This window comes from Solanum dulcamara, chromosome 2, assembly GCF_947179165.1.
Source record: "Solanum dulcamara chromosome 2, daSolDulc1.2, whole genome shotgun sequence".
Lineage (NCBI taxonomy): Eukaryota > Viridiplantae > Streptophyta > Magnoliopsida > Solanales > Solanaceae > Solanum > Solanum dulcamara.
In genome coordinates, this window is record NC_077238.1 from 60,021,412 (window position 1) to 60,029,197 (window position 7,786).

The 7,786-nt window shown below is 36.4% G+C and overlaps 1 long non-coding RNA gene across 1 annotated transcript; it reads right to left on the reverse strand.

Annotated features, from left to right (window-relative positions):
• Window positions 1–374: 374 nt before the first annotated feature.
• Window positions 375–4,274, reverse strand: LOC129876268 (uncharacterized). Its single transcript, XR_008763348.1, has 2 exons — window positions 3,710–4,274; window positions 375–1,014 (listed from the first exon to the last, which is right to left on the reverse strand). It is a non-coding gene; the product is annotated as an uncharacterized LOC129876268 (long non-coding RNA).
• Between the last annotated feature and the right edge of the window lie 3,512 nt (window positions 4,275–7,786).

Here is a 7,786-nt window from a genome sequence, read left to right on the forward strand (position 1 = left end):
GACATAAGAGTGGAAAGAAGTGAAGTGTTTTCTAAAACTCCTCATAGCCTCCTATTTATAGATGTGGCATGTTTCACAGTGATGAACTAGAATCTACTTGACTCGGCATGTTAGACTCCCTCAAAAACTTTAGTACTTATGCTGTGATACCAAATTTGTCACGATCCAAGGTAGGCCCTAGGTGTGACACAGAGATTAGAATATCGAAGAACTCCAACAAGGCCTCTTAGCATATCATTCATGAGGAAAATATCTCAATAAAACTAAAGCATAGATGCAAAAGTAAAGTTATAACATGAATATCTCAATAAAATGAGAAAGAAACTCCTAAGGAACATGACGACAGACTCCATGAACATCTAACATGGCTCTACTAATCTAAATAGGAGCATAAGACAAGCTCTTAGCTCATCCATATACATGGAAATAAAAGTCATAGGGGCATAAGGAAAGATATAAATTGTCTCGTCCTCGAAACATAAGGACTCACAAATAATGAAGGTAATACTCAAACTCTAGCCACGAGTGGGAGGTGCGCGATCATCGAACCCTACAATATGATACAATATAGACAGGAGTATGCGTTAGTACATGGAATGTAATAAGTATGTAAGATGTATGCATTAACAATAATAATAGGACAAAAACAATATGAACATGGGATGCATGATCAATATCCTGCTTTCCTCGAAAATTCTGCCTTTGTTTCAGCTTCAACAAATTCTGGTATTCAATCTTGTAGAAAATGTCTTCTTTGTGGAATATTTTGAGTCTCTTTCAATTTTTTTGCCCAGTTTCCATTGTAAAAGAATGAAAAGCATATGGAAAACATAACCGAACCGTTATGACGCCTACATATCCCATTGAAACAGGAATTAGACGCAGTTCCAATGGAATGTGATTGGCAAAATGGAGATATGAACTCAACAATGTATGTCTTCCACTAGGTACTTGAAACAACCTTGCTTTGATCTTTGAAGTGAGTAAACTTGATAACAATCCAAATCAACTTTCCTGAGAAACAAGAAAAATTGAACACAAAATATGAGTTTATTTAATAATATTAACCAAGAATAATGTATAAAACATAAAACACATGTTTTCCACAAAACATACTTATCCAAGATTCGAAGAATTTGACACTCTAAACAGATGATCAAATGAACAAAATTGATAATTCTAAGATTTTGAACAAAGTGAACTATGTGATAAAAAAAAGGTATGAATGTTCAAAACTCAACACCAACTAATTTTTGTGGAATTTATTTTTGAAATCTGTTTAAAATCAAAGGAGCCCTAAAACTAGAATTTGATTCCAAATCAATTGAATATTTGGTCAACTTTTACACCAACTGATGTGAAAAAAAATGTTTTTTAAGAATAACTAGGTCAACGTGAATTTGAGAGATGATCCAATGATTATTTTTGAAACAAAAATTTGGACTATAAAACTTGAATGATTTTATCATATATGAGGATAAACTTTAAAAAAAAAAACACTTTGGAAAGACTCGCATTTTGAGTGTTTATGCCTAAGAATGTGCTAAAATTGAAAAGAAGTAACAAATAAATCATGCTTGAAGCAAAACATATGTATTAATGAAAAATCAAATAAACATGGGCGAAACAAATTATGTAATATTTAGCACACCAATAATGAATAACTCGTCCTAGCATACTTGTAACCTTTTAAGCCAAAGGTAAACCTAATGATTGAAGGGAGTGTACGTCAATTGTGAAACATTCCATTGCCCAAAAAACAATTTATACTAATTATATGAATAAATTGAATGGAGATGAAGAAAAAGAGTATACAAATAAATATCAGTTCCACACAGGATACAATCCTAAAATAAGTTACCATGAAAGATCCTTCTTGAAATTTCAGAACGCCTTTTTGAATGAAGATCTTCTTTTAATTACATTAAAAGGAACTAAACTATAAATAATAAAAATTCTAACCTCGAGGGAAAATGGTACGTACAACTCGACATACATATCATTCAAGTTCAACAAATAATTGGATGATTGTCTTTTGTTTTTGACTGTGGGCCAACAACACGCAAGGTAATCTTATAATGTACCCAACACGCCTCTAGTATTGGTCCAACTTAGACAAATGCACTAAACAAGGGGTTTTTGTTTCAGCTCTACGCTAGATGGACTAGAATTGACTTTGAAAAGAGGCCGGGTATCCAAGTAGGACAAAATACGAGGTGAAGATAATAAACGACGTTGGACGACCACGAACCAACTATCCATTTACTACTCCAAAAAGTAGGGTGTTTTTCTGAAGAAACAGCCACGAATAACCACGTAACCGCCCTTATTCTTAATGCAAACTATTTGTTGCTTGGCAGTAATTATGGCATGATACAATGACAATGCACATATAATTAAACAAATAATGAATAAATAATATAAGTATAATATACAAATAATCAACAAAAGATATACAAGGTACAATATATGACCCAATAAAAACAAAATCTCCTTAATTTGAAAAAATAAACGCATAATGGTTAGAACCTCTATATTCTCAGCAAAGTCGCCATTCTATTAACATTCTTATTTTTACAAATAAGGTGCAACGTCGTGGGACTCATAAAAAATCATTTAATTATTTTAATTTTTTAAAAAGAAAATAATTTAGGGAGTCGCTACCTAATTTTAGAATAATTAGAAAACCAATTAATTAGTTTTAAAATATCTACAAAATCAATAAATTCTAGTTAAGGGTTCAACTTATTCCGAAGGAAAAATATTTGTACCCTTCAGAATCCACAATTGTGGGTTCCGGCTGAACTCATTTTTTAAAATTGAGGAGAAAATAAAACTATTGCACAAGTACAATAAACATGAAACATATACAAAGAATAAAATAAGGCAATAATGTGAGAAACAACCTAATATTTGTCTAATGTCAATAATATACACAATAATGAATCAAAAAATATTATTCGAATAGCTTCTTCGAGAAGCAATTTTGGTACTTGTAAAGACACTTAATAAAAGTGTTACCAATGGATAAATATGAATCAATATAAAGTAAAGAAATAATAATTCAAAACACAAACTCGTCTTATATACACGGGAGCCTTGAAAATCGATGGTAATTTCTTCACCGATTTTTTTTTAATGTATAAGGTGTATGAATTTAATTAGAATTTCCATATTTTAAAATAAAGAGGCCTTGAAAATCGATGGAGAGATTTTTTCATTGGCCAATTGAATTAGCATCTATTCGATATCAATAAAAAATACTAATAAAGGAAATAAAATAACAAAACTTTATCTAAAAATAATTTCAAAGAAGAATGGGCAGTGAGAACGACATACAGATTGCCTTAAACTTCAACATTAGTTACAAAAAAATTAAATATCGGTGCAAAATATCAATCAAGAATCTAAATAGCATTAACACTAAAATTTTCAAAATATAATACAAGCAAACCATAACACTCATAATCAATTCAAAATGTTTTATATTGCAGCGGAACAAGCAAAATTTGAATTGTAAAAATGTAACAACTTAACGAACAAAGTAGAACAACAAAAATGATCCAACACCATAACAATATCACCACTGGATAATCAATAAAACTCACTAAAAATGCAGAAATCAGTCCGTTCGAGCATCTATGACATAAAAAATAGAACAAATCAAAGATACAAAGCTATAGTCATTGGAAGAAACAAAAGATTTTACCGGAGGGGAAGAATGGAGACAGTAGTGTTATGGTTGTTCATCTGAACTCAGAGCGTGCTGCTTTTTCTTGTTTGTTAAGAATGGTGCCGCATTGACGTAGCTTCTGGTTGTTCTCATCTAAGAGAACTCCTTTTATTGCATAGATCTAGTGTTCACTCAGGGTTTTATTAGAGATTGGAATGTCATTTTGGTTGTTGGTTTGTCAGAGAAACAGAACAGGGAGCAAGGGTCTTGGGATGATTGTTTTCTGAGGTTTTGGAGGTGGTTGTTATCCGCTCCAGTTCATTGGAGAAAGAAGTTCACTAGTAATGGGGTGTGAAAAAAAATGGAGAAACAGGGGTGGGGTTTCTGACTTGCTGGAGCTTTGGAGCTTGTCAGGTTGTAGCGGTTTTGGATCTTGTCTTACGAGATCGGAGCCTACTGATGTCAGGCTTGTTTGGTTCTATTTGATAGAGATGAGTATAATGGTAATGAAGGTCATTTTGATGGCTCTTTTAGTATGGTTCTCTGGCAGTGGCATTTCGTATAAGAAGAAAGGTGGGTTTTGAGCAGCTGTGGCGGCTGTTTGGAAAATGGGAGGAGAAAATTATTAGGGTTTCACCTAATGTAGAAATTTTAATACGAACGTAACGCAAGTTACGACGACCCGAGGGTCCAAACATAGCTCCTTCAATTCACCAAACACTGATGCGATCACTGTACACATATCTGAGGAGGAGCTGCGAGCAGCACACAAAATATTTGCTTTGCACAAAGATGGATTGATTCGAGTCTCAAGAGTGGGTACAAATGATTCATCATCACTTGGACTACATACAATCGAAAAATTAGAACAAATTACATCACCAGTTGTGAGCACTGAATTTTTAAAATTTAAGCTAAAGAACACAGTCTCGCCAGACAAGCAAATTGAAATTCGAACAAGTTCCGGCGATATTCGAGACGTCGGACCCACTGGGGTTTGTTCTCCTGGTCAAGACGCGTCCAATGATACAAGTTTCACCGGCGTTGGAATCGCCGGTGAAAACTTTGATGTCAGCGCCGGAGCTCCGGCAAGTATATCCCATCAAAATCAATGCCAACATGCTAAGCTCGATGAGGAGAACCTTTCAGGCATCAAGAACCAGCTCGAATTTCAACCATAGGCTTTGAATATCCATTTCGTTACTGAACGAGAAGAGGTCGCCGGACCTCCGGTTAACCAATTGAGCCAAGACCAATGCCAAAAGGTGCGCGACAGTGTAGAGAAGCTTCCTTGCTATATGGCTAGTCTCGAATCACTACCAAAAGATTTAAATTTGAAAAGTCGTCAAGGCGGCAATCGTGATGAGACTGCCGGAGCTTCGATGAACAAAATGCTGAGACACCAATGCCAAAATGTTCCCAAGGCTGTTGTGACGCTTCCTACACAAACCACTGACCCCAAATTATCTTCAAAAAGTTCAAATTCAAAAAGTCGTCAAGACTTTTCCGAAGGAGATTATCACAGTCACAGTGGTATTCAAATTGAGGAACCTACATTGGCTAATGATCACCATCAGTACCTTGATGATTGTAGTCAATCTCACAATAATCAAATAACTTGCAATGATCCAATGCCAAAAAACTTGAACCATATCTGCAGCACTAGTTCGATCACAGGAGCACAAGGTAAGTTTTCTCCTTCTCTTGATTTCAATAAGCAGGGTCAGTATGTGTGTTCTCCTAATGACATTCAACTATCTCCTAATCATATTGATCTTCCTAATAATCGTGGGCAAGGTTTGGAAAATAATTTGGTGCCTAGTGCTGATGTGCATCATTATCATACTAATAAGAATAGTGCATCTGGGCATAATTCTACTTCTATGAATATTGATGTTAATTTGTTGAAATCCAATGGAGTAAATACACTCCTTGGAACTGCTTCTAACAATCTTATGCAGGGTAATGAGCATAACACTACCAAGCCTAATTCTACTGCTGAGACCCTGACCACCAACATACTTCAAACTCACAAAACTACAAGTACTACAAGTACCTTCCCAAAAATATCCTCCAACTTTGATAAGCCTAGCCCCAACAATCAAGTCCCTAAACCTGTTAGTACCCAACCTCAACAACCTGAAAACAACAATAGAAATCCTCAGAGAAATCAGTTCCCCAATAGAAAGGAACAGGTCCCTCACCCTGCCCCCTACACTGTGATCCAAACCTTTGCGTCTAAGCTTAGATTAAACCAAGCTAAGAATGCCACCCCTCTTGAACTATCTACTCCTATCTATACTACTAGACAAGGGTTACCAACTGTGATATATGACAATGATGACTTCATGATTAAATTGGCTCAAAGATGCAAATATATTCTTGTTGGGAAATTTAGTAACACCATGCCAAAGGTGGAACTCATAAGGAGAAGCTTCATCCTCCAAACACAGCTTGTGGGAGGTGTTAAAATTACCCATTTTAATGCAAGGCATGTATACATTGACCTTGACAATGAAATGGATTACACAACTGTGTGGACCAGACAAAGGATGACCATTGAAGGGCAAGTTATGAGGATACAAATTTGGACACCAACCTTTAGGCCTGAGGAGGAAACTCCTATAGTTCCTGTGTAGGTAGCACTGCCAGAACTCCCATGGCATTGCTATTAAAAGGAGTTTGTTACTACACTATTGACCCCTATTGGAAAAGTCCTCTTTATGGATGCTGCCTCTATCCAAAAGACAAGAGGAAGTACTTCCAAGGTGAGAGTTCAAATCAACCTTACCCAGGAGAGGCCTCATCATGTCTGGCTTGACTATGACAAAAGAGATCCAACTATTGGAAGATGGCAAGAACTACTATATGAGAATGTCCCTGAATATTGCATGTATTGCAAGCATCAGGGGCATATGATGCATGTCTGCAACATAAGAAAAAGAGATGAAGAACAAAAAAATAGGAAAGAAGCAGAAAATGAAAAGAAAATCAAAAGCCATGATGAGAAAGACAAAAGAGAACAAGTTCATCCACCATCTGCCAACCTACAGGTGCACAACAATCCTTCAACAACCAAAGTACCACAACAGCCACAAAACACTATGACTAGCAAGGAGGACAATGGATGGCAAACTCAAAGAAGAAAACAGAACAAAGGACCTACCAATGTGCAGCAGCACCAGGACATCAGAACTACAGGAGCACTACTCAAAGGTAAGTATGTACCAGTGCAGCAAGTCAATGCTGATCCAGGTAAGAATGCTACTCCTACTACTACTTCCAATGTTCATGTTGATCTTGTTATGCAAGATCAACCCACTAACCAAGGTGCAGGAGATACAAACATCTAAAGGAACTCAGTAGTGAAGAGTTCATCAATAAGGCAAGCAAGTACTACAACTCAGAGACAAGGTATTGACTTATCTCTCCCACAAACCCCTTCCCCTCATATTGGATGTATAAGTAATATCTTAACAGGTACTACACAAAGGACCAATGTTGCAAGGGACTCAGGTATTGACTCTACTAGACCAATCCCCAGGATGCCCCCAATTTTTAATGTTGTTGATATTATTGATGCTGAAGTTGTTGGGGGGCAGGATGGAAGTGAAAAGGAGGCACACTCTAACATGCAGGAAGGGGTAACCATAAGGGGAAGGGATTTGTCTCATGTTTTGCATGAGAACCAAAACACTGACCCTAGGAGTGACTCTAGAGCCACTACAACCACTGAGCACAACAATATCAATGATCCAGCCCAGCCTGAAAATGCTAAAGAAAATGGTACTGCACAGGATTCTACTTTGCCAACTCCTAAAGGCTCTATGGCTAAAGACTTGGGGTCACTTTCTAGCACCAGTGCCAAGTACTCTACTGCAAAGAGGAACAAGTTAAGTAAGAAAATGAGGGATGCTATCAAGAAGAAAATTGATGAAAAAAATCATGCTGAGGGAGTTCCTAAGTTTTGTCACAGCATGACTATGCAACAAACTCATCAGCCTTGCCAATAATTTGTAATTGATGATGATCAAGTGGGAATGGTTATCACTACCCTCCAAGCCCATTGCATTCTCACAACTCCCATTCAGTCAGCAGGTGTCAATATTGAAA